Raw genomic sequence first — 26,164 nt, 5'->3', positions numbered from 1 at the left:
CGGCTTCCACAACTGGTATTTGCTCGATCACTGGGGGTTGGTTTCTGTTCCCATTTGGATTCACGTTTCCACTACGGGTCCTTGCCATCTTGATCTATACACCAAATAAGGTGAATTTAGATCTTTATTTAGGACTGATGTTCAAATCATCCTTATCTCTCCGAAACGTTTACATGCGATTTCTAATATCGTAGTCGTACGTTTAGAATCCTAAACACATAAGGTTTCCAGATCCGGTCGGCAATAGACCATAGATGCGAAGAATTAACAACATATCAGGCACAATGCATTTAGCACATAAAAGCATTTTAGGCATAATTCCTAAAATAAGCTAGTGCTCACACCTCACAATCATCGCTTGGCATTCTAAGTTTAAGTCTAGAAATCCTACAAATTCCTAGTTTGCTTAAACTAATGCTTTGATACCAACTGTGACATCCCCAAAATCACGGCCAGAAAAGACCGGTTTGTTTATGTTTTGTTTGAAAATCAGAGTAACATTTTAAATGAAAGTGTTGCGGAATTTGTCCCAAAACAAAATATGATAAAGATTTATCAAAAGCATTTCCATAGAAATGTATTTCATTAAAAGACTTGGGATGTCATGTTCGTACAGATCAAAAGCATAAACAGTACAATATAAGCCTTACTACATTATTTCATATCTACATTCCTATATCTGTAATCCCTCATCCAACATCATATCTATGCTCAAGCGCCACTTCCTGTAATACATAAAACTGAGTGGGTCAGGCTTGGGAGCCTGGTGAGCACATAGGGTTTCCAAACCACAATAAATAAATTTATTAATTTCATCAATCAACAATAACCCGATTACCCGTTCCCGTTATCCTCACTCTACGTCCCTAAACACCTATCATAAGGGACCTAGCCTAAGGATCATCATCGGGACAGATACTACTACTAAGGGGATTCCTCAGCAATAAATGTCCTAAAGGCAACCATGTGGGGGATGGAGTACACCGGTGAACACATCGTTCACAAACACCTACAGGTTGTGAGCTTGCTAGTGTTCCACTGGACTCTCTAGAAGAGTCCGTGGTTGTCATCTATACTCCGCTAGATGACTGGATCAACAACAACAACATCGAGGCCTCTCATCATTTTATCACACATGACCTATTACATCTACCCATGTTTTACCCCAACATTTTCGTAGATATAAAATACATATACAGTTTAAATCATTGAAACCATGTATAATAATGTTCATCCAGCATAGATAGCAAGTATTCAGATAATATGCACACATAGCACGTAACTTATATAAAATACTTCATATCTATGTGTAAGCTGAAAGTAACTATGCACTCACAACATGTAAATTATATAATAAATACTTCATATCTATGTGTAAGATGAAAGGGACCATGCACTCACTTGAAAGGTGGTGACTCAGCACTCGGACAACGCTTCGATACTCTAACAACGATTTTCCTTCGATAAAACCTAGTATCGATACCACTAGGGTTTAGTCTAATGATAACCGCGACAAATTAATTGTCTGAATATTATTATTATTATTATATAAGCATTAATAACACTCAATATAACTCATAATAATAGCCCAAATAATTATTTTAAGGACCTAATAACATTCTTATAATTATTTGAAAGCTATATTAAAATTTGCGTAAGCATAGCACACTTACAACGAATTTTATCGAAAATCGGAACTTCATTGGAGCAGTGTTTCGAAACCGAAAGACTCCTTTTTCTCGGGACTTCGGGAGCCTTGGGGCTTCCTTAGGGTGCTAGGGGCCTTATCTAGGGTTTAGGAGGGTTGGAATGGGTTAGAGAGAGAAAGAAGTTAGAGAGAGAAGTGAAAAAGGTGTGAAAATCCGGGAATTCTCGCATTCAATTTATAGGCCGGAGGTCCTCGGACTATGCGGGGCGTAGCCTCGGACGCGGCGTGTTCTTCTTGAGATGTGTCGCTTCGCTGATGGTGCATCATGGCTGCTTCTCGGACCGCAGAAGGCTTGGCGTACACGCAATGCTCCCTCGTCGTACGCATGGCTTACCTCGTACGCGAGGCGCTTCTTGGCTACGCTGGGCATCCGAAGTACAGGTGTCCGAATCCGAAGACTAGACCGTGATCAACAAGCAACGGACCTGACTGAGCCACGTCATCATTTCGCAACAGATTTCGCAAATTCATACTCTGACTTCTAAAAATCATAACGTTCGCATACAAGCTCCGTTTTTGACGTTCTATATATCCAGGCGAAGGTGGGAACGTACTCTACAACTTTCGTTTAGACTTCATCGGCTAATTTTGATTTGATTTTAAATTTTATATTATTAACGGGCCGGGACAGGATTGGTCCGTTAAATCCCCATAACTTCTTCATCCGACATCCGTTTTCGCCCATCTTTTTCTCATTACGCTACTCTCAATGAGATCTTCAATTCTCATTTAGGTCGTGTTGGCTAAAAACCAGTCGATATAATATTCGAATTTCGGGTTGTACACTACTATTCCGAAATTTCGAAAAATATAACTTCTTCATACGAAGTCAGATTTGGGCGTTCTTTTTATCGATGTTCTTAGTTTAACATATTCTACGAATTTCGTTTAGATCACTAAGACTAAATCTCGCTCTATCGTAAATTCACTATTTACGCTTCCCGGTATCGTGCCGGTTCTGTCGCGAAACTTCGACGGGTCATAACTTCTTCGTTACAACTCGGATTTCGGTGTTCGTTATATTTATGGAAACCTTGAGATATATTCTACAACTTTATGTACAGATATCAGGCTTATATCACACTTTAGTTTTGACGCTTATTTTTATTCTTTATTAATTATACATTTATAATTAAATAATAGACACATAAACACACATAATTCACATAATAATCAAATATTTCATCTTTATTACTTCAAAAAGAGTTACAAGAGTTGAACTAGACTATTACATTGACAAAAATACTTAGCCCTGAAACCCGAGCGTTACAATTCTCTCCCCCTTAGGATGATTCCGTACCGGAATCATGCATTAGCAAACAAATGTGGATAGCGACTTATCATGTCATCCTCTGTTTCCCAAGTGAGATTTAGCCCGTTCGAATGTTTCCATCGGACTATCATCAACCTTCTTGCGTCGTAACTTCTTAGTCTTACGGTCAACAATTGCCTCGGGCTCTTCGATCAACCTTTTGTTCTCATCCATCCTTAACTCGGAGATTGGAATTATGTCGGGAACATCTCCCGTGAATTCTCTCAAATAACACACATGGAAGGTGTTATGAATACCATTGAGTTCTTCGGGAAATTCCAGCTTGTAAGCTTGAATCCCAATCTTCTGAAGAACTTTGAACGGTCCAATAAACCTTGGACTCAACTTTCCTTGTTTCCCAAATCGTATAAGTCCCTTCCACGGTGAGACTGTAAGCAAAACAGAATCCCCAACTTCGAAGGTTATCAGTTATCTTTTCTTGTCAGCATAGCTCTTCTGACGATCCTGGGCTGCTAACATTCTTTCCCTAATCACCTTCAACTTCTCAGCAATCTCATGGACTATCGCGGGGCCCATAAACTGCTTCTCTCCGGTTTCAAGCCAACAAGACGGCGTACGACACTTCTGTCCATACAAGGCTTGATAAGGTGCCATCTTGATGCTTGAGTGGAAACTGTTCTTGTAGGAGAATTCTACCATAGGTAAGTGCTCGTCCTAATTCCCTTGGAATTCGAGGGTACATGCTCTCAGCATATCTTCCAGTGTCTGAATCGTTCTTTCGCTTTGACCCTCGGTTTACGGATGGTAAGCAGTACTCAAACATAATTTCGTACCCAATTCCTCTTGCAGACTCCTCCAAAACCTCGATGTGAAACGACTATCACGATCAGATACAATTGTAAGAGGGACACCGTGAAGTCTTACAATTTCCTTCACGTAAGCATTTGTGAGCTTATCCATAGACCACTTCTCGTTGGCTGCTATGAAGTGTGCACTCTTGGTGAAATGATCCACGACTACCCAAATCATGTCGTGTCCGTTCTTCGTTCTGGGCAGTTTAGTCACAAAATCCATGGTGATGTCTTCCCATTTACCCATGGGTACAGGTAAAGATTCTAAACTCCCATACGGTTTTTGATGTTGTGCCTTAACCCTCGCACATGTTACGCACTCGGCCACATACTTCGCAACATCGAGCTTCATCGTCCGCCACCAGTAGTAGGGTTTTAGGTCCCTATACATTTTAGTGCTACCGACATGAATTGAGTACATGGTCTTATGTTCTTCTTCAATCAGAAGATCTCTTATTCGTCCCGTCTTAGGTACCCAAATTCGATCTTGGAATACCTTCAGTCCTCGACTGTTTGTACTGAACACTAACGTTCTTCCCAAACGTTCTTCCTTTCGGTCATTCTTCTCTAAAGATTCTTCTCGAGCTTTCCTGATACTTTCCACAATTGTCGAGACGACTTCAATTCTTAACGCTCTTGGTCTTTTCCTTTCGAGATTTACTTTCCGAATGAGAGCATCAGCAACAATATTTGCTTTACCTGGGTGGTGAAGTATTTCACAGTCGTAGTCATTTAGTAGTTCTAGCCATCGTCGTTGCCTCATGTTCAACTCCTTCTGATTGAAGAGATACTGGAGACTCTTATGATCAGTGAAGAGTTTGCACTTAGTGCCGTAGAGGTAATGCCTCCATATCTTTAAGGAAAATACTACCGCTGCCAACTCCAGATCATGAGTGGGGTAGTTATTTTCGTGCTCTTTCAATTGTTGAGATGCGTATGCTATCACCTTTTCTCTTTGGGTCAGAACACAACCCAACCTGACTCCAGATGCATCACTATAAACCGCAAAGTCTTCAACTCCATCGGGTAGAGAAAGTATCGGTGGTTCACATAACTTCTTCTTTAGCTTCTCGAATGCCTCATCGTGTTTCTCACTCCATGTATACGTAGATCCTTTATGAGTCAAATCTATTAATGGAGTAGCTATTGAAGAAAAGTCTTGGATAAATCATCGATACTATCCGGCTAATCCTAGAAAGCTTCGAATCTCCGTGGGACTCTTTGGACGTTCCCACTTCATTACACCTTCGATTTTTGCTGGGTCAACCATTATTCCCTCCTGGTTAACCACATGACCCAAGAATTGGACTTCTCGGATCCAATAATCACATTTGGAGAACTTAGCGTAAAGCTTCTCCTTCCTTAACACTTCCAACACTTCCCGTAGATGCTTGCCATGCTCCTGTTGGCTTTTCGAGTAGATTAGAATGTCGTCGATGAACACTATCACAGATTTATCAAGGAATCGTTTACAAACCCTATTCATCAAATCCATGAATGCTGCAAGAGCATTGGTTAGTCCAAACGACATAACCAAGAACTCGTAGTGTCCATATCGAGTTCTGAAGGCAATCTTCTCAATATCCTGTTCCCTGACCTTCAGCTGATGATATCCCGACCTAAGATTGATCTTTGAGAAGTAGCTCGAACCTTGCAGCTAATCAAATAGGTCGTCAATCCTTGATAATGGATACTTGTTCTTCACCGTTGCCTTGTTTAGCTTTTGGTAGTCTATACACATTCTCATGCTTCCGTCCTTCTTCTTTACGAATAACACCGGAGCTCCCAAGGGTGATGAACTAGGTCGAATGAAACCATTGTCCAACAGCTCCTGAAGTTGTGTCATGAGCTCCTTCATCTCCGTCGGTGCTAATCGGTTAGGTGCCTTTGCTATCGGTGTTGTTCCTGGTAACAAGTCTATACGAAACTCCACTTGCCTATCAGGTGGTAATCCGGGAAGATCTTCGGGAAAGACTTCCGGATAGTCACACACAACCGGTATATTCTGCACCTCTTTCATCTCCTTCTTAGCATCAATTAAAAATGCCAAGTATGATGCACATCCTTTGCACAAACATTTCCTATCTTTCATTAGGGAGATGATTCCAGAATTCACTCTACGTTTGTCCCCGTACACCATAAATGATTCCTTTTTGGGTGGGTTTACCCTTACTATCTTCTTTCGGCATTGAGTCTCAGCATCGTTGGCGCTAAGCCAATCCATGCCCAAAACGATGTCGAAACCGTTTAAATCTATGGGTAATAGCTCCTCATGGAATTCGTTTCCATTTAGGTCAATGACCATGTTCCTAATACGATTACTAACAGGTACAAATTTTCCACTGACAACTTCTACAATTAGGGTGTTATCAAGTTTTTCTATAGGTAATGCTAATTTCCCACTAAATTTATGCGACACAAAGGAGTAGTTGGCTCCGGAATCAAATAGTATATTTGCAGGCAAACCATTTACAAGAAAGGTACCTGAAGCGATGTCTGCTTTTCTCAAGTAATGAAGATCCCGTTTTAGTTCTCAAGTATAAAGAACTTATAGTAACACCAAATACTCCTATAGTATTTTAAGTTTAATGTTATGTTCTATTGTTCTCATTGTGGTAGGGTTGGTAAGATTTTAGACTTGTTGCAACCACACAATTAAACTTAGGCACATGCTAGCCAACCCTTGGATAATATAGTTGATCAAGCTATATCTCCCCAGTTTTGACTATATGTCTCTAAGTCCACCTGTGTTGCCCAACAATCGTAATTCTTTTGTACTGTCCTAGTGACATTGATTTTAGTATGAATGCAACACGTATACTTAATTAAATATTTTATTATTTGAAGTATAAACTCTTGGTCAGAGTATTTTTAATCCCATTGTATTTATAGTTAGTATATCTTTTATGGGTTGATATACTTAATTCATTATAAACAATGCTCTGATACCAATCTATCACACCCCAAAACCAAGAACGGCGGAAACGTTCTGGGGCGGAGGACGTCATGTACAGTATCACAACAATGAAAAGTAGTAAACAAGCAACAACATCATCCATTGCATTAATAATATAATTTTAATATAAGTGTGTTCTGTCAAATTATAATAGACACTAAAGTATAAACAAAATGAAAGATGAGTCTTGAACGAGCTCCATCTTCTCTAAACCTTGCATCGGTACCTGTCTATGTTTGACCTGAGGATACAAGTTATTTTGAAAGAGAGTATCAACTTTGAAGCTGGTGAGATCATAAGTATTTTAGTGTCTTAATTTGTATGTAAGTATTTGTATGTATATGAACTATAAATATTGTATGTATATGAACTGTAAGTTTGAAAATGTTTTGTAAAACAACTGTAAATGTTTGAGAAACCCTAGAAATCCCTATGATTTCTACTAGTATATAAAGGTGTCTTCTACCAAGACCTAACTGTTCTAAATGTAGCCTTCTACTAAGACTTAACTGTTCTAAATGTTCGTTTCTTGTAAAAGTGTGTAATTTTCCCAAGTGTAACTATCATTAATAAAATATAGTTTTTACATTTAATGTTTAAGTGAAAAGAATCACTAGATATATGTAAAAGGAAAATTAATGTAGTACTGTAATGTAGTGCTATAAGAACTATTGATGTACTAACTACCTTAAACCGAATTTATATTAAGGCATCATGTGATTAATTGTACAATACTATCGACTTGGTAACAACGACAAATGTAGGTCGTAAAAAGGTATGACGTTTGGCACCCGCAGACCTGCATGTCTGGCTGTAGCTAGCAGCAAGGTGTAGGATAGTCAATCTAGTATAGATCTATACGCAAACTCACGCTCACCCTCCAAGAGACTCTGGCTACAACTCGGGCCATGAAATTTAAGGCATGCTCCGATACAATGGATCACAATTATGTCAATGTATTCATGTATATGTATTGTACTGAAATGTTCTACATGTGCTAGCTGTAATGTATGTTCTCTCTATCTAGCAAGTATAGTAATGTACTGTAATGTTCTAGCTGTAATGTCTGTGCTCTCTATCTAGCATGTATAGTAATGTAATGTAATGTTCTAGCTGTAATGTATGTGCTCTCTATCTAGCAAGTATTGACTCATGAATGAACTGACTAATTGTATGATACCGCGTTCTAGTAGTAGTTCTAGTATCTTCCTAAAGTGTACCCCTATGATAGTTTACTAGTAATCTAACTGGTACGTATGGACATGGATGTATACCCTTGCTACCCAAGGGAATTGGATGAACTGGAAGGATCTTTATGACTATATATGTACACATGATATATAACTAATATTTTAACAACCTTCGAACGGGTACCCGATATCCCACCAGACCACATCTCAAGCGCGAAAAGGAAATAGGGTGGATAGCCTTCCTAAGTCTTTTAAACATTCCTCATATAAATATACATATATAGGAGTGCAATTTATAATATAAAAGCATAAAGTAAGTTTTGTAAAACCTTTGAATATAATTATTATCTAAGAAAAGATCGACTTGATGTCAATCTATAAAACGGTTTGAAAGCATGGGTTTGATAAAACAATTTAAGTATAAAGGAACATTTGTTTGAAACACAATTGTAAATGAGTTTGAAATGAAACGTACAGAGTAAAATGTACAACTTAATAAGGAGTTTTAATCATATAAAATGTTTATGAAAATCATTTGAAGGAAACTGTTTGGTAAAACGGCTAATGAGTAGCCAATCATTTGAATGCTGCTTACTAATCACATGTGATTAATATAGTAACTAGCATGATTCTACTTGTATCCCCCCATAAGACATTTAAAAACAGCTAAAAAATTGATTAAGGGGTATGAACTCACTTGTTGTGGGTGATACAGATGAACTGAAGAGGTAGGACTGCTAGGTGTCAAGTGAAGACTTTAGACACACATAATGGTCCTAATTACATATGAAGACATATGTATATAAAACATTAGTGATTATAACACTAATTAAACATGTATAAACATCCTAATGCGAGGAAAACACTTTTGGTCAAGTGCTAGGAGGCTAATGGGTTGCAACAAAGGAGTGCAAGACCACTTACGGGAGTTTATGGTCAAAAAACCATATGTGTTGGAGTTTACGGTCCAGGGGAGTAAACTCCTGGCCGTAAACTCTCTATAGGGTCATTAAATGAAGCTAAAAGCTATTACAACTTAAGTGGTGAAGTGCTTCAAGGCTTACTAGGGTGTTAGGGCTTCCTTTTAACTCCTTTGAGGAGTTCACTGCCCTGGGACCATATCCCTTGGAGATTACAGCTGTAATCTCCCTTGGGAGGGTGTTTGTGGTGTTTTCAAGTCCCTAATTTAACTAGGAACTAAACTATGCTAGTGTACAAGGCTTTAGAAGAGTTTATAGCACCATTTGGCACTATTGTTTGGAGTTCACGGCCATGGAACTTCTCGGGCCGTGAACACCTTACTCTTGGTGTTCTAATGGTGTTTGCTAGTCCTAAACTCATTAGGGTACATGTCTAAATTCAAGCCTAAGCCTTAGGAAGTGTTTGTGGCATCAAAACACCCCTAACTTGAGTTTTCAGCCCATGAACCATTTGGTCATGTGTTTGCGGCCGTGAACACCCATAGGTGTTGGTATTTTGATTCTTTTCGGTTGTAGACACACCAAGGTAATGTGCTATGCTAGTCTCTTGGCTCAATGAAGGCATTTAGGTCATTTTGGCAACCTAAAATGGAGTTCATGGCCCAAGAACTTCCTTGGCCGTGAACTCACTTTTAACCTTGGATTCTTAATGATTTTGTGGTCTAAACATGTCTTGGTAGTTCCTAGGTTGAGTTCCAAGGCTTAGAGGGACATTGGGCACTCTTTTGGCCCTTAAAAAGGAGTTTACTCTCCAAGTGTTCTTGGGCGGTAAACTCCCAAATCTTGGGGTTTTGATCCGATTTTGATGTTATAAAACACAATCTAAGCTATATAATATAACTAGATAGAAGTACTCATGATTTGGGATAAAAACCCGAAGATCCGTGAGAGTGAATTCGTCTTTTCTCTTGTTGGAAATGGAACTAATGAATGAATATGGTTTAGATTTCTATATATAGTCCTGAGATTTTTGGTAGAAAATATTTTATTCCTGGAATGAACTCTAATATCATAGAGTATTGGAATAACAGTGTTGCACAAAACCCTAGTGCATCCACTCTCCTGATATCTCCTTAAGTGCTAAACCTGAAATGCTCAAACTTATACCCAAAGTCTGGAATTTCACTGTAACTATTCTAACTTCTATTGGCTTGATATGGTTTGTTTAGAATGGAAATTTCGGGTTGTCACAAAACTGAGTTGGATTCAAGATCTACACGAATTTCCTCGATGCAAGCCTCTTGATCTGCAAGTTTCCTTCACTAAATCACTTTCCAAAGCCCCAAAACTCTCACAAAGCTCACACACACATAATTAAGGTTTTTGGCTCTCAAGGGGTGATAAGGGACAGTGGGAGGCACTAATGGTCCAATATATAGGGTGCAAAAACCCTGAAATTTAGGGTTTCCTCTGCCAGCTCCTACTCGTCGAGTCCCCTTCCCGACTCCCCGTGTCAAATCATTAAATGATGTGTCCTAACTCGCTTCTACTCGAGGAGTCATAGCATCAACTCGTCGAGTAAGTCTTAAAACATGAAATTTAAATTAAACCATAATGATACCTGACAATTGGGACGTTACAATCCCCCCCCCCCCCCCCCACTTAATTTAGACTTCGTCCTCGAAGTCTGCTGTAATGAACAATTCTGGATAATGCTCCCGCATCTCCGCCCGCTCCCACGTCCACTCGGATCCCCTTCGATGCTCCAACTGTACCTTCACCAAAGGTATCTCCTTGTTTTGCAGAACTTTCATTTTTCTTTCTAAAACAGCCAACGACCTATCAACGTAATTCAGGTGCTCATCAACCTGAATGTCATCCAATGGTACCAATGCCTCCAGGTCTATAATGCACTTTTGCAATTGCAAAATGTGAAACGTGTTGTAAATCCGACTGAGGTCATCCAGTAATTCCAATCTATATGCCACTTTACCAATCCTGGCAATGACTCTGAACAGTCTAATATAGCGGGGACCCAACTTTCCCCTTTTTTTGAAATGAATCATGCCCTTCCATGGAGAGACCTTCAAGAGCACCATATCATCGACCTGAAACTCCAAATCCAATCGGCGTCTCTCAGTGTAACTCTTTTGCCGACTTTGAGCGGTCTGCAACCGTTGTCTGATCTATTGAATCTTTTCGGTAGTCTGCAAAACTGATGGGTTTAAGCCATAAGAACTTTCCTATATTCACATGCAAACCCTATTTCTTGGATCTAGGTTTCTCTAATTGAACATGCTTTGTATCCAAGACTTTGAATCATAGATCTAGTGTAAACAAACAATTTACAACATATGAAATCAGATCTAGAATAATACCTTGAGTTACTTGCTTGAAAACTTCTTTTCCTTGGAGCTTAGAGTCACAATTTTTACTCCTCTAATGGCTTACAAACACCTACTAGCAAGAAGATGATATGAGAGAGAGGGAGAGGTGAGAAATCGGCTCTAGGGTTTCTTCAAAGCATAGAGTGGCCGATTTCTCCTTCCTTAAGGGTCTATTTATACTATAAGATCCTAGGGTTTACCTTAAACCTTAATTGGACAACTTAGCCTCAAAGCAATCCAAATATCCTTCTAGATAGGGCCTTGGATGATTTCTAGGATATTCATATCCTTAAAATCGTCCCTTCCCATATCCATAAGGATTCATAGCCTAAAACACCACTATCACACATTTGACAATTTATGCCCCCTTATTTAATTAATCTCTTTAAGTCACCAAATTAATTCCTAATTAATTTATGACTTATATTATTCAAACAATATTATTATTCCTTTAATATATTATTCTTATAACATATTAATAATAATAATAATATTTCTTCTCTCTATATAAATCACCTTGTCAAGTTGCTATGGTGAAGGCAACCCAAAAGGACCATGCGCAACCGGATCAAGTAATTACCAAATATAGTTACAGCCTTAGACACTAATCCAACAATCTCCCACTTGGATACGTCTAGTAACTATAAATGTAAACACAATCTGATTAGCAATCGTAGCTCTCAAAGACGCTGTCAACTCTGATCTCATTAGTAACATGTCCTTTAGATAAGGGATCGTACAGTCCTCTGTTTAGATATTGTGCGGACAATCTCATGGAACTAGTTGTCCAGCAGTTGGTTTCTCAATCTCGGATTTATTTGACATAGAACTTAATTGAACACATTAATTAAGTCCTGATCGGGCCCGACACATAAGTCAAATCAAATCATCGTGCGGCCGTGATATCACTTTTACCCTCTTAGGATAGAAGTAACAGATAAACTTCGACTTATATGCATTTACTTATCCACCAATCAAATTATACGCAACAATGCGTTTTATAACATCAATTTACTGATGCCGTTTCACATTATCAATGCACAACCAATTAGCAAATAATAAACCATATATCTAGGTTTTAAGACCATATGATATTATCGTCTTGCGATCACTTTTGCTACATTCTATAAAGTGATTCCAGCAAGCGCGGGTTTATTCCAATGCTCAAAACTTGTTCATAAGGACTCATGAACGTTGTAGCAAAACTTTGCTATGTCTAATACCATTTAGACAATCTACACACCAATTCATGACAATATTCATTCATGTCTACTTCCAACACATGAACGATTGTGGACTATTTGACTAATTTGATTATTCTTAACAAACTCAATTATTCTGGAAGTCAAAACATGCAAATTAAAACAATAGTTAAACAATTAACATAAGACAGTAACTTTACTTATAAATAATACTTCTTTATTCAATCATCAAACGTCAATTACATTTATCTATTATATATTTCCAAAACTATCAAATCTAAACTAATATCATCCTTCAGCCCAATGCTCCTAGCATGCTACAAGTGCTTAACCCTACTCAGTCCCTTAGTAAGCGGATCTGCTGGCTTGTCTTCTGATGATATCCTCTTAACCATGAGGTGTCCTTCTTTAACTCGATGTCTAATAAAGTGATATTTTCTGTCGATATGTCGAGATCTACCATGATCCCTTGGTTCCTTGGTGAAGGCAACCACTCCTTCATTATTACAGAATATTTCCATAGCCTCCTTTATGTCAGGCACAACTCCAAGGTCACCAATGAAGTTCTTCAACCATATTTCCTCCTTTGACGCTTCGCTCACTGCAATATACTCTGATTCGCACATTGAATCAGCTCCAGTTGCCTGCTTGGAACTTTTCCAAGTCACTACTCCTCCATTTAGGGTAAAGACCCAACCCGACTATGAACGGTAGTTTTCCTTATCGGTCTGGAAGCTGGCATCACTATACCCTCGCACCTTTAAGACATCACTCCCTCCGAGGACTAGAAACCATTCCTTGGTTCTCCGAAGTTACTTAAGGATATTCTTAACCGCAATCCAATGAGCTCTGCCAGGGTTCCCTTGATATCTACTGGCCATGCTCAAAGTAAAGGCCACATCAGGGCGAGTACAAGTCATAATGTACATGATTGAGCCAACTGCAGAAGCGTAAGGTACTTGGCTCATCTCATCTATCTCGGCTTCAGTACTCGGACTTTGAGTCTTACTCAACTTGGTATTACTTTGTATCGTAGTTCTCCCTTCTTCGAGTTTTCCATACTAAAACGTTTTAGTACTTTATCTAAGTAAGTATTCTGACTAAGTCCTATTAGTCTCTTACTTCGTTCTCTCACTATCCTTATTCCTAAAATATAGGAAGCCTCTCCGAGGTCCTTCATAGCGAAACACTTCGCGAGCCAGGACTTAACCTCCTGCAGAGTCGGGATGTTGTTTCCCATGAGCAGTATGTCATCGACATACAAAATGGAAAGCTAACTATACTCCCACTGGCTTTGACATATACACACGATTCATCTTCGCTTCATACAAATCCAAAATCTTTGACTTTCTCATCAAAGCAAAGATTCCGTCTGTGAGATGCTTGCTTAAGTCCATAAATGGACTTCTCAAGCTTGCACACTCTATTGGGATGATTCTTATCAACAAAACCTTCTGGCTGAGCCATGTAAACATCCTCAGCCAACTTCCCATTAAGGAAAGCGGTCTTGACATCCATTTTCCATATCTCATAATCATGAAATGCAGCAATGGCTAGCATCACCCTAATAGATTTTATCTTGGAAACTGGTGAGAATGTCTCATCATAGTCAACTCTGGGAGTTTAAGTAAAGCCCTTCGCCACCAGTCTTGCCTTATATGTGTGTACATTCCCATCCACGCTGGTCTTCTTCTTGAAGATCCATTTGCACCCAACCGTCTTACGTTCGGGCATATTGTCAACCAAATTCCAAACTTGGTTGTCATACATGGATTGAATCTCGCTGTCCATCGCCTATTTCCATTTAGCAGACTCTGGGCCTGCCATGACTTCCTTATAGTTGTTAGGTTCATCTAGATTTACTAGTGTACTGTCACTAATATATGTGTCCCCTTCGGTAGTAATATGAAAACCATACAATTGGGGTTGAACTATAACTCTTTCGGAAGTCTAAGAGGTAAGGATTGGTCAATCGGTTCAACCGGAGTTTCCTCCTCGGGTTGAGCACCAGCGGTTGAGGTTCCTTCATCACTCGACTCTTGAATCTCATCAAGATCGATTTGCCTCCCACTGTCTCCTTGTCTTATGAGTTCTCGCTCTCGGAAAACCCCTCTCCTCGCAACGAAGACGACATTGTCATACGGTCTATAGAAGAGATATCCAAAGGATTTCTGTGGGTAGCCGATGAAAATACATCGCTCACTAAGAGGTTCGAGCTTGTAGTGAGTATCTCGTCTTACGAAAACTTCACAACCCCAAACCTTGATATGTGCTAACGAGGGAGCTTTCCCTGTCCACATATCGTGAGGTGTTTTGGCAACCTTCTTTATAGGGACTCAGTTAAGGATATCGGCGGCAGTCTCTAAGGCATACCCCCAGAATGAGATAGGTAGTGAAGCACGACTCATAATAGAACGGACCATGTCTAACAAGGTTCGATTACGCCTTTCTGCCACACCATTCAATTGTGGTGTCCTAGGTGGTGTTAATTGCGAAACTATTCCGCATTCCTTGAGATAGTCGTGTGATAGTTGCATAATTACTCATATGTTTAGCATACATTTTTATTCATTTTTAGCTAATTATGGGCATAATGTGGACAAAAGGTACTTAATAATGCTTAATTTTTTTTTTCAGTCCAAAAGACATGCTTGGAAGTAAAAGGGAACAAGGAGAAGCAATTAGAGACCAAAGAATGAAGAATGAGGAACAAAAACACACTAACTCGGCGAGTCCTCAAGGCCACTCGGCGAGTACCCAAGAATATTCCAGAAGATAAGTCAAGACTCTTGGCAATAGACGGATTTCATGCATCTACTCGGCGAGTTGGGTGTTCTACTCACCGAGTACCACCTGTTTGGTGATAATTATAAATAGCGAACCCTTATCCGAATGGAAAGAACTTCTGGCATTTTTGGGAGCTGCATCTGCGAAAAAGAACCCTTGGAAGAGCTGAGAAACCCTAACCTTCGATACTTTGAAGAATCAAGGCAATTTAGGTCATACATTCCACTTAATCTTAGGAATTAAGCATGTCTAGGCTAGTTGAATTTGTTTTTGAGTTTGTTTTTTCTGTGATTATGAACTAAATTCGTTTTATTTCTGTTGGGGAAGACCAAGTTTCTCCTATGGTTTAATTATTACCTTTTGATTGATTGTTTATTGGTGATCTTATTATATTAAGCTTGTTAAAGAACCTTATGCATTAACCATAACTATTTTCTGTTAATTGGAAGACAATTAAGCTTCATGAACATCTCTTAGTTGTTAACCTCATATGTTTATGTGAACACTTTATGATATTCCTAGGAATAATGAATATGAAACTAGGATTAATTAGAGAATGGGTAAATTAATGTGTAAGCTTGTTTGAGAAACCAACAAACAAGAGGTTAATTGAAACACCAACTTGATTAACCATTTACAAATCTTCTTTAATCCAAATAATTGAACTAGGGAATTAATTAGTTTAAACAATTGGCCACTGCTTGAATTGATTAATTGTATAAGGGTTAGGAGTAATGAACATGAACCTAACCATTATAGTTGGTAACCAATAACAATTGATTTATCATATAAATAACCATAGGAGTGAATTGGTTGGACCTAAACAAAAACCCTTTATTAAATTTGGTGAATTTGTTATTTGTTTTAGTTGTTTAGTTAATTAAGTGCTTAAGTGATGTGTTTAAGTTTCTAGTCTAGTAAAACTAGAGAAAAACCCTTTTACTTTAATTACTTGCTTAGTTAAGATTAGTTATTAGATTAATTTCCGTTCCCTGAGTTCGACACCCTACTTATCCAACTATACCACTAAAAGACAGGTTCACTGCCTTTGTGTGCTTAATTTATCAACTAAAAGTAGGATTAAAACTAGTTCATTTTACACACATCAAGTTTTTGGCGCCGTTGCCGGGGAACGGTTCAAAAAAATAATAATCTAATTGCTAATTTTTTCTATCATTTGTGTGAGTTTACTGGCACAAAGTTAAATTATTGCAGTTTAATAGTTAGTAGTTTGGTTTTAGCATCTGTTTTACTTTTTATTTTTAGCTTAGTTTTTTTTTTTTTTTTTTTTTTTTTTTTTTTTTTTTTTTTTTTTTTTTAATTGTACTGCTACTCGCCGAGTGCATTCGCACCTACTCGGCAAGTAGAGTATTATTTTTTATTTAATTTTTTTTCAGTTGCATTTTTTTTGTTCTTTTTACGTTTTTATCTTGTTTTATTTCAGGACTTTCATGACCAGAGGATCAAACACTCCGCTGGTACCCCCGTTTGAAGATCCAGAATCCGCATTGAGAAAGAACAGAGGAAAGGACGTGGAGAGCTCGAATACACCTAAGAAGTCCCCTTTGTCCAACTTGAAGACTGTTTTTGGGAAGAAAAAGAGTAGCAAAGCAGGTGCATCCAGCGCATCTTTAGCAAGCAAATACCCGATCAAGGAAGACACCGAGTACGACACCGAGGAAGAAGACGAACCTACATACGGGCACGACCCCGATTACGGCGACGAGTCAGCTCTTACCATGGCTAACATTGATGAAATTCCCATGGTAGAGTGGAAGAAGAGGATCCGCGATGGCACCGGCATGGGACTTGTGCAACCCGCAATTCCCGCTACTGCTACGTTCGAGCTAAAGGGCCACATACTCGCTCAGCTAAAGGAAATTCCTTTCTATGGAAAAGACCACGGAGATACCTACAAGCATTTGGATGATGTCAATGATGTAGTTGATTACTTTAATGTTCCAAATGTGCCTCGTGAGACTCAGCTACTTCACATGCTCCCAGTGACATTCAAAGGTGCTGCAAAAGACTGGCTCAAGTCACTTCCCCTCAGGTCAGTCACCACATGGGCCAAGATGAAAGAAGAATTTATTGATCACTTTTTCCCACCTTCCAAGATAGCCAAATTGAAGAAGGCCATTGCTAACTTTGAACAACAAGCTGGAGAGTCACTATATGAAGCTTGGGAGAGGTACAAGAGCCTGCTAAGAAATTGCCCGCACCATGACCTTAATAGCCAACAAGAAGTCTCCATCTTCTATGATGGAGTCAATGTCACAACCAGGCAGTTACTTGACTCGCAAGTCCCACTCACAAAGAAGCCACCCCTGATGATCAAGGAATTGATTGAAGAATTCTCTAAGCATTCTAGAGAATACCATAAGCCAAGAAATGATGTTACTAGGGGAGCCGCATATGCAGCTACTGAAGACTTTTCCGCGGTCATGGCTATGCTAAAAACCATGGATAGGAGGATGGATAAAATGGATCAAATGATCCATGCTATTCGGGTGGGTTGTGAAAATTGTAATGGACCTCATCTTACTAAAGACTGCGACTTGGATGAAAATGGCAACAAAAAGGTGCAAGTATGTTACTCAAGTGGGGACCGATATGATGATGATTGGCGAAAACCAAAGAAAGAGTGGCTCCCTTGTGAAGTGTACAAGAAGGCTAAGGAGGAGAAGTACAGGCAGAAAGGAAGAGGTTTTACCAAAAGGAGGAGCCGGCACAAGAAATAAAACCAAGTTTGGAAGAGATGCTTACCAAGTTTGTAGCTGCTTCAGAAAAGAGACATAGTGATTATGATGCTGCAATTCAAGAAACAAGAACCATGCATAGAAACCAGCAAGCATCTATCCACAACTTAGAAACGCAGCTAGGGAAACTTGCTCAACAAATCAACCAAAGATCACCGGGCGAACTTCCTAGTAAAACCGAAAATAACCCACGAGGTGCGCACATAAATATAGTCACAACAAGAAGTGGGAAGATGATCACTCCTCTGGACCCTATTTAGAATGAAGCACCTGAAGAATTGCAGAAGGAGGATGCAGAAATTCAAGATCAAAATCAAAATCTTCATGGAACAGAGCCTACTCGCCGAGTCCAGAATATGGACTCGGTGAGTCCACTGCCAAACTCGAAAGAGCTGATCCCTGAAAATCCCTACCAGCCTCCATTGCCATACCCAGCCCGAGCTAAGAGAGAGAAGCAGGAAGAGGAGTACCAGAAGTTTCTTGATCATATCAAAGCTCTTCAAATCAACACACCCTTCATCGAAGCTGTCGCACATATGCCAAAATATGCAAAATTCATTAAATAACTTCTCACAAATAGAAGGAAGATGGAGGAAGTGAAAAAGGTAGTTCTTAATGAAAACTGCTCAGCTGCCATGCTAAATAAGCTACCAAAGAAGAAGAGTGACCCGGAGAGCTTAACTTTGCCTTGCCAATTTGGTAACTTGGCTACCATTCATGCTTTGGCCGATTCGGGAGCAAGTGTAAAACTCATGCCATATTCATTCTTCAAGAAGCTAGATCTCCCGGAACCAAGGCCAATTCATATGGCGATTCACTTAGCAAATAAGATAGTCACTTTTCCAAGAGGCATATGTGAAGACTTACTGGTCAAGGTGGACAAGTTTGTATTCCCCGCACATTTCATAATTCTAGATATGGAGGCGGATCCTCAAGTCCCAATCATCCTCGGAAGACCCTTCCTCAACACTGCAAGTGCTATAGTAGACATGAGGGACTCGAAGCTTACTTTATGGGTAGGAGATGATTCAGTCACTTTTGGGGTTCATCAAGCTATGAAGTATGCAAGGAATATTGACGACATGGCATTCTCAATTGACATGCTTGATGAATTAATGGAGGAATGCAAAAGTGAAGATCCCAACAAGTTCACAATATTTGATGAAGAATTTGATGCTGAAAAAGACTTAATGGAGATCGAGAGGCTGCTGGAAGAAGCTGCGTTTGAAGAATTGATGAAACAATCTGACAGATCAACTCGTCGAGTAGGGCCGAGTTACTAGCCGAGTCCATGCATAGAGAAAATGGAATTCGTGAATTCAGCTGCCAACTCACCGAGTCCCTTACCTGCACTCGACTAGTACAACCAACAGAACCCAAAAACTGAGCTCAAAACGTTACCAGAACATTTGGAGTATGCTTTCCTTGAAGATGGCCATCAAAAGCCAGTTATCATAGCCTCTGACCTTTCCAAATCTAAAAAGGAAGAACTAGTTCAAGTGTTGAAGAAGCGAAAGCGGGCCATAGCATGGAGCATTACCGACATCAAGGGAATAATCCCCTTTTATTGTTCTCATAAGATTAATCTGGAAGAAGGAGCAAAGCCGATTGTACATCACCAAATACGATTAAACCCAAATATGCAAGAAGTGGTCAAGCTTTTAGATGCGGGGATTATATATTCCATTTCCGACAGTCCGTGGGTGAGTCTGGTCCAAGTGGTGCCCAAGAAAGGAGGGATGACGGTCATAACCAACGAAAATAATGAGCTTATTCCGACACGAACGGTAACCGGTTGGAGAGTGTGCATTGATTATCGAAAGCTAAACGATGCCACTCGTAAAGACCATTTCCCCGTACCTTTTATTGATCAACTGTTAGAAAGATTATTGAGCCATAGTTATTATTGCTTTCTAGATGGATTTTCGGGTTATTTAAAAATGCCCATAGACCCAATGGACCAAGAAAAGACCACATTTACTTGCCCAAGTGGGACTTTTGCTTATCGGCGCATGCCCTTTCGACTATGCAATGCACCCGCGGCATTTCAAAGGTGTATGACAGCCATATTCCACGATATGGTGGAAAAATTCATGGAAGTTTTTATGATATATTTGAGTATATTCTTGACCTAATTGAAGATATTTATCAATTAATTAAATATTAGTTACCTTATGTGATAATTGATTAATTATTTTAATTAAATTGGTAAATTGTTTTGCAAGAAATAATTAAATAAATCAAATATGGATAATTATGTGATTAAATGTTAATTTAGATTATTTGTTATTTGATCTCCTATGTTTTGAAAAGTTTAAAACTTGCCCTCATGTTTTGAAATTTATGTTTTGTGATTAAAAGTTAAATTTAAACAATTTAAATTTCAAACCCTAGAATTTTACAAGTTTAAAATTCAACCCTATACTAATATAATATTACAAGATTAATATATATATATATATATATATATATAATTAAAATGCTAGTCTTACCGTTAGTAGGCCTCATTCACGAAGCCGATCTATAAGGTGGGTAAAAGGTTGCTGCCTATAAAATGGCGCTTAATGGGTGTACACTGATACCCACCGCTTGCTTGATCGGTGGAGGGTCGTTAGCCGAACGGGTAGGATTGGGCAAACTCATCTCCTCATTAAAAGTATAATATGAAATACAAAGTAACTACATGTTTTTCAAAATACCCAATCCTAGTTACTTTAGGAAAAGTGAATTGATGCAATCCCATGAAATTACACTTTGCACCCTTGCTAAGTAGTTAGTGGAGCGTGTGTGGTTTACCGACACACTAATTGGTTCTTAGCAAAGGTGGCAAAGGGTGATTCATTGTTTATCATAGTTTGATGGAGCGTGTGTGATTTACCGACACATCGAATAGGTGATTGTTGCAATGAAGGCACCATGTGAATTTGCATGGTAATTCAGACCCACTAAGTGATCCTCGGTATCCCAGTCACAAACGAGAGAGGCATATCAAGATTTAAACATGCCATTGAAAAGTTTCAATGAATATCATCCAAACCTAGGAATTCTCAACACATTTAGAACTTAAAGTTATGTTTTCATGGTGGAGAATTAGTGAATCGTCATTACTTACCTTCAAGTTGTTTGCATGTTAGATTACAACATCCCTTTTCTAATATGTAAATATTGTTGTTGGATCCTAGCCCTAATTTTTCTTGGGTAATAATTAGGGATTCAAATTCTAATCTATCTTTGTCCTTCTATTTGTAGATGTCGAACGTGAACAATGCTGTTGCTAGCTCGTTCACATTGATGAGCCTTTGCCAAAAGGTGACTTTCGATGGGACGAACTTTAGCGAATGGATAAGATACATTCGCACGATTGCTCGCTACGAGGACAAGGAGTTTATCCTCGACGAAAAGCTTGAGAAGATCAATCCAGAAATCACTACTCCGGCTGAAATCACCGCTTTTGAAACTCATGAGCATGATGCAACGAAGGTTCATTGCATCATGATAGCCACTATGAACTCCGAATTCCAAAAGTCCTACGAGGACATGTATCCGTACGAAATGCACCAAGACTTGTTGGAGAGATACCACCAAAACGCGAGGCAGGAACGTTACGAGATCTTCACTAACATGATCTCCGCCAAAATGGGTCATGGTGAATCTCTAACCGTGCACCTGCAAAAGATGCAAAGTTATGTCGATCGTCTTCGCAAGTTGAATGTTGACTTTGGTGAAGACTTGGCGATCGACATGATGCTTCACTCCTTGCCTCCGTGTTACAACCAATTTAGGATGACCTACCACATGAACAAAGAAGAGGTCACCCTAAGTAAGCTCCAAGGTCTCCTTAGGGTTGCTGAGAGCAACCTCAAGGGAAAGTCTGTTGCACCCACTCCCAATCCACCTGCTGCTCCTGTTTTGGCCATTGGGCAAGGAACAGGCAAGAAGAGGAAGGCTCCGTCTAAGAGCCACCGCAAGGGAAAGTACCGAGATGGTTCCTCTTTTAGTGGGACCAAAGTTGATCCCGCTAAGCCTAACCCTATCCTAAAGGAGGCAGAGTGCCACCATTTCCACAAAATAAGGCATTGGAAGAGAAGCTACCCAGAGTACCTGCAAGCTATCAAGGAAGGAAAGATCAAGCTGTCTTTCGCAGGTATTTATACAATTAAATCTAATGATTCATCTCATGCTATATCTTGGGTCCTCGATACCGGTTGTGGTTACCACATTTGTTCTGAATTGCAGGGACTAAGAAGAAATAGGGATGTGGAGCATGGAAGAATAAATCTAATCATGGGGAACAGAAGATCGTCGCCTGTGACCAAGATTGGAGTGTATTCTCTAGTGCTTAGGAATGGTTTATGTTTAGATTTGAACAATTGTTGCTATTCGCCAGAAATGGAAAGAAACATCATTTTATTTCATGGTTTGTTTAGACAAGGATTTAGATTTTCTTTTAATAATGAGAATGGTTCTATTTGTGCTTATCTAAGTGGTGTCTTATATTTTGAAGCAATACCAAGTAACAGAATTTATGAAACTGTTATGATTGTAGATAACCTAGGAAATGATGTTTTATGCATGGATTCTTCCAATAGTATGGATACAACATCCTTGTGGCATTGTCATCTTGGACATGTCAACAAGAAGCGCATAGCCCAACTCCAAAAGGATGGGGTGTTGGAGTCATTCGACCTTAGGGAAGATGACACATGCGAATCTTGTTTACTTGGAAAGATGACCAAGTCACCCTTCACTAGTACATGTGAAAGGGGTGAGGGTCTATTGGATCTCATACATACCGATGTATGTGGACCGTTTAGATCAACCACAAAGGATGGGAACCTCTTCTATGTGACTTTTACCGATGACTATAGTAGATATGGGTATATATACTTAATCAAGCAAAAGTCAGAAACATTTGAAAAGTTCAAAGAATTCAAGAATGAAGTGGAGAATCAATTGGGCAGGAAAATCAAGATGCTTCGATCCGATCGAGGAGGAGAGTACCTAAGTCTTGAATTCCACAACTATCTAAAAGAGTGTGGAATAGTTTCACAATTAACGCCACCTAGGACACCGCAATTGAATGGTGTGGCAGAAAGGTGGAATCGAACCTTGTTAGACATGGTCCGCTCTATGATGAGTCGTGCTTCACTATCTATCTCATTCTGGGGGTATGCCTTAGAGACTGCCGCCCATATCCTTAACCGAGTCCCTACTAAGAAGGTTGCCAAAACACCTCACGAGATGTGGACAGGGAAAGCTCCCTCGTTAGCACATATCAAGGTTTGGGGTTGCGAGACATTCGTAAGACAAGATACTCACGACAAGCTCGAACCTCGTAGTGAGCGATGTATTTTCATCGGGTACCCGCAGAAATCCTTTGGATATCTCTTCTATAGACCGAAGGACAATGTTGTCTTTGTTGCAAGGAGAGGAGTTTTCCGATATCAAGAACTCATAAGCCAAGGAGACAGTGGGAGGAAAATCGAGCTTGAAGAGATTCAAGAGTCGATAGATGAAGGAACCTCTACCGCTGGCACTCAACCCGAGGAGGAAACTCTGGTTGAACCGATTGACGAGTCCTCACCTCGTAGACGTTCCGAAAGAGTTAAAGTTTAACCTCAGTTTTATGGTTTTCACATTACTACCAAAGGGGACACGTATATTAGTGATGATACACTAATAAATCTAGATGAACCTAATAGCTATAAGGAAGCCATGGCAGGCCCGGAGTCTGCAAAATGGAAAGAGGCAATGGACAGCGAGATCCAGTCCATGTATGACAACCAAGTTTGGAATTTGGTTGATTATGTGCCCGGACGTAAGACCATTGGGTGCAAATGGAACTTCAAGAAGAAGACCGACATGGATGGAAACGTACACACTTATAAGGCACGATTGGTTGCGAAGGGCTTTACTCAAACTCCCGAAGTTGACTATGATGGGACCTTCTCACCGGTTGCGAAGATAAAATCTATTAGAGTGATGCTAGTGATTGCCGCATTTCATGATTATGAGATTTGGAAAATGGATGTCAAAACCGCTTTCCTTAATGGGAAGTTGGGTGAGGATGTTTACATGGCTCAGCCAGAGGGTTTTGTTAATACGAAGCATCCAAAAAGAGTGTGTAAGCTTGAGAAGTCCATTTATGGACTTAAGCAAGCGTCTCGCAGATGGAATCTTTGCTTCGATGAGAAAGTCAAAGAGTTTGGATTTGTACGAAGTGAAGATGAATCATGTGTATATGTCAAAGCCAGTGGGAGTATAGTTAGCTTTCTCATTTTGTATGTCGATGACATACTGCTCTTAGGAAACGATATCCCGACACTGCAGGAGGTTAAGTCCTGGCTCGGGAAGTGCTTCGCTATGAAGGACCTTGGAGAGGCTTCCTATATTCTGGGAATTAGGATAGTGAGAGAACGAAGTAAGAGACTAATAGGACTTAGTCAGAACACTTACTTAGATAAAGTACTAAAACGTTTTAGTATGGAAAAGTCGAAGAAGGGAGAATTACCGATACAATATAATGCCAAGTTGAGTAAGGCTCAAAGTCCGAGTACCGAAGCCGAAATAGCAGAAATGAGCCGAGTACCATACGCTTCCGCATTTGGCTCAATCATGTATGCTATGACTTGTACTCACCCTGATGTAGCCTTTGTTTTGAGCATGGTTAGTAGATATCAAGGGAGCCCCGTCGCCCATTGGATTGCAGTCAGGAATATCCTTAAGTACCTTCAGAGGACCAAATAATGGTTTTTAGTCCTCGGAGGGAGTGATGACTTAAAGGTGCGAGGGTATAGTGACGCCAACTTTTAGACCGACAGGGACAACTACCGTTTGCAGTCGGGCTGGGTCTTTACCCTAAATGGAGGAGCAGTAACTTGGAAAAGGTCCAAGTAGGAAACCGTAGCTGATTCAACGTGCGAATCAGAGTACATTGCAGCGAGCGAAGCGTCGAAGGAGGCAATATGGTTAAAGAACTTCATCAGTGATCTTGGAGTTGTGCTTACCATAAAAGAGCCTATGGAGATTTTCTGTGATAATGAAGGAGCATTTGCCGTGACCAAGGAACCGAGGGATCATGGTAGATCTCGACATATCGACAGAAAATATCACTTTATTAGACATCGAGTAGAATAAGGACAACTCGTGAAGAGGATATCATCAGAAGATAACCCAGCAGATCCGCTTACGAAGGGACTGAGCAGGGTTAAGCACTTGCAGCATGCTAGGAGTATTGGGCAGAAGGATGATATTAGTATAGATTAGATAGTATTAGAAACATATAATAGATTAATGTAGTTAACATTTGATGATTAAATAAAAGAGTATTATTTATGAGTAATGTTACTGTCTTATGTTAATTGTTTAACTAGTGTTTCACTTTGCATGTTTTGACTTCCAAAATAATTGAGTTTATTTAGAATAATCGAATTATTCGAATTGTCCACAATCGTTCATATGTTGGAAGTAGGTATGTATGAAGATTGTCATGAATTGGTGTGTAGATTGTCTAAATGGTATTAGACATAGCAAAAGTTTGCTGCAACGTTCATGAGTGCTTATGAACCAGTTTTGAGCATTGGAACAAACCCGCGCTTGCTGGAATCACCTTATGGAATGTGATAAAAGGGTGATCGCAAGATGATAATATCATATGGTCTTAAAACCTAGATATATGGTTTGTTATTTGTTAATTGGTTGTACATTGATAATGCGAAACTGCATCAGTAACTTGATGTTATAAAACGCATTGTTGTGTATCATTGGTTAATGAATAAATAAATCCATATAAGTCGAAGTTTATCTGTTACTTTTATCCTAAGATGGTAAAAGCGATATCTCGGCCGCTCGATGATTTGATTTGACTTATGTGCCGGGCCCGGTCAGAACTAAATTGATGTGTTCGATTAAGTTCTATGTCGAATAAATCTGAGATCGAGAAACCAATTGCGAGACAAATTGTTTTCATAGAATTGTCAGCATGATATCTAAACAGAGGGCTGTACGATCCCTTATCTAAAGGACAAGACTGATAAGATCAGAGTTTGACAACATCTTTGAGAGCTACGATTGCTAATCGGTATATATAGTTACTAGACTTATCCAAGTGGGAGACTGTTGGAATAATGTC

At 39.5% G+C, this 26,164-nt stretch overlaps 1 non-coding gene across 1 annotated transcript; it reads right to left on the bottom strand.

The window, feature by feature from the left end:
- Nucleotides 1-17,397: 17,397 nt before the first annotated feature.
- LOC144999127 (small nucleolar RNA R71) lies at nucleotides 17,398-17,504 on the bottom strand. Its single transcript, XR_013660648.1, has one exon. It is a non-coding gene; the product is annotated as a small nucleolar RNA R71 (small nucleolar RNA).
- Between the last annotated feature and the right edge of the window lie 8,660 nt (nucleotides 17,505-26,164).

Source organism: Lactuca saligna, chromosome 5 (assembly GCF_052625555.1).
Source record: "Lactuca saligna cultivar CGN05327 chromosome 5, ASM5262555v1, whole genome shotgun sequence".
NCBI classification, from domain to species: domain Eukaryota; kingdom Viridiplantae; phylum Streptophyta; class Magnoliopsida; order Asterales; family Asteraceae; genus Lactuca; species Lactuca saligna.
This window is presented reverse-complemented; position numbering and strand designations above follow the sequence as displayed.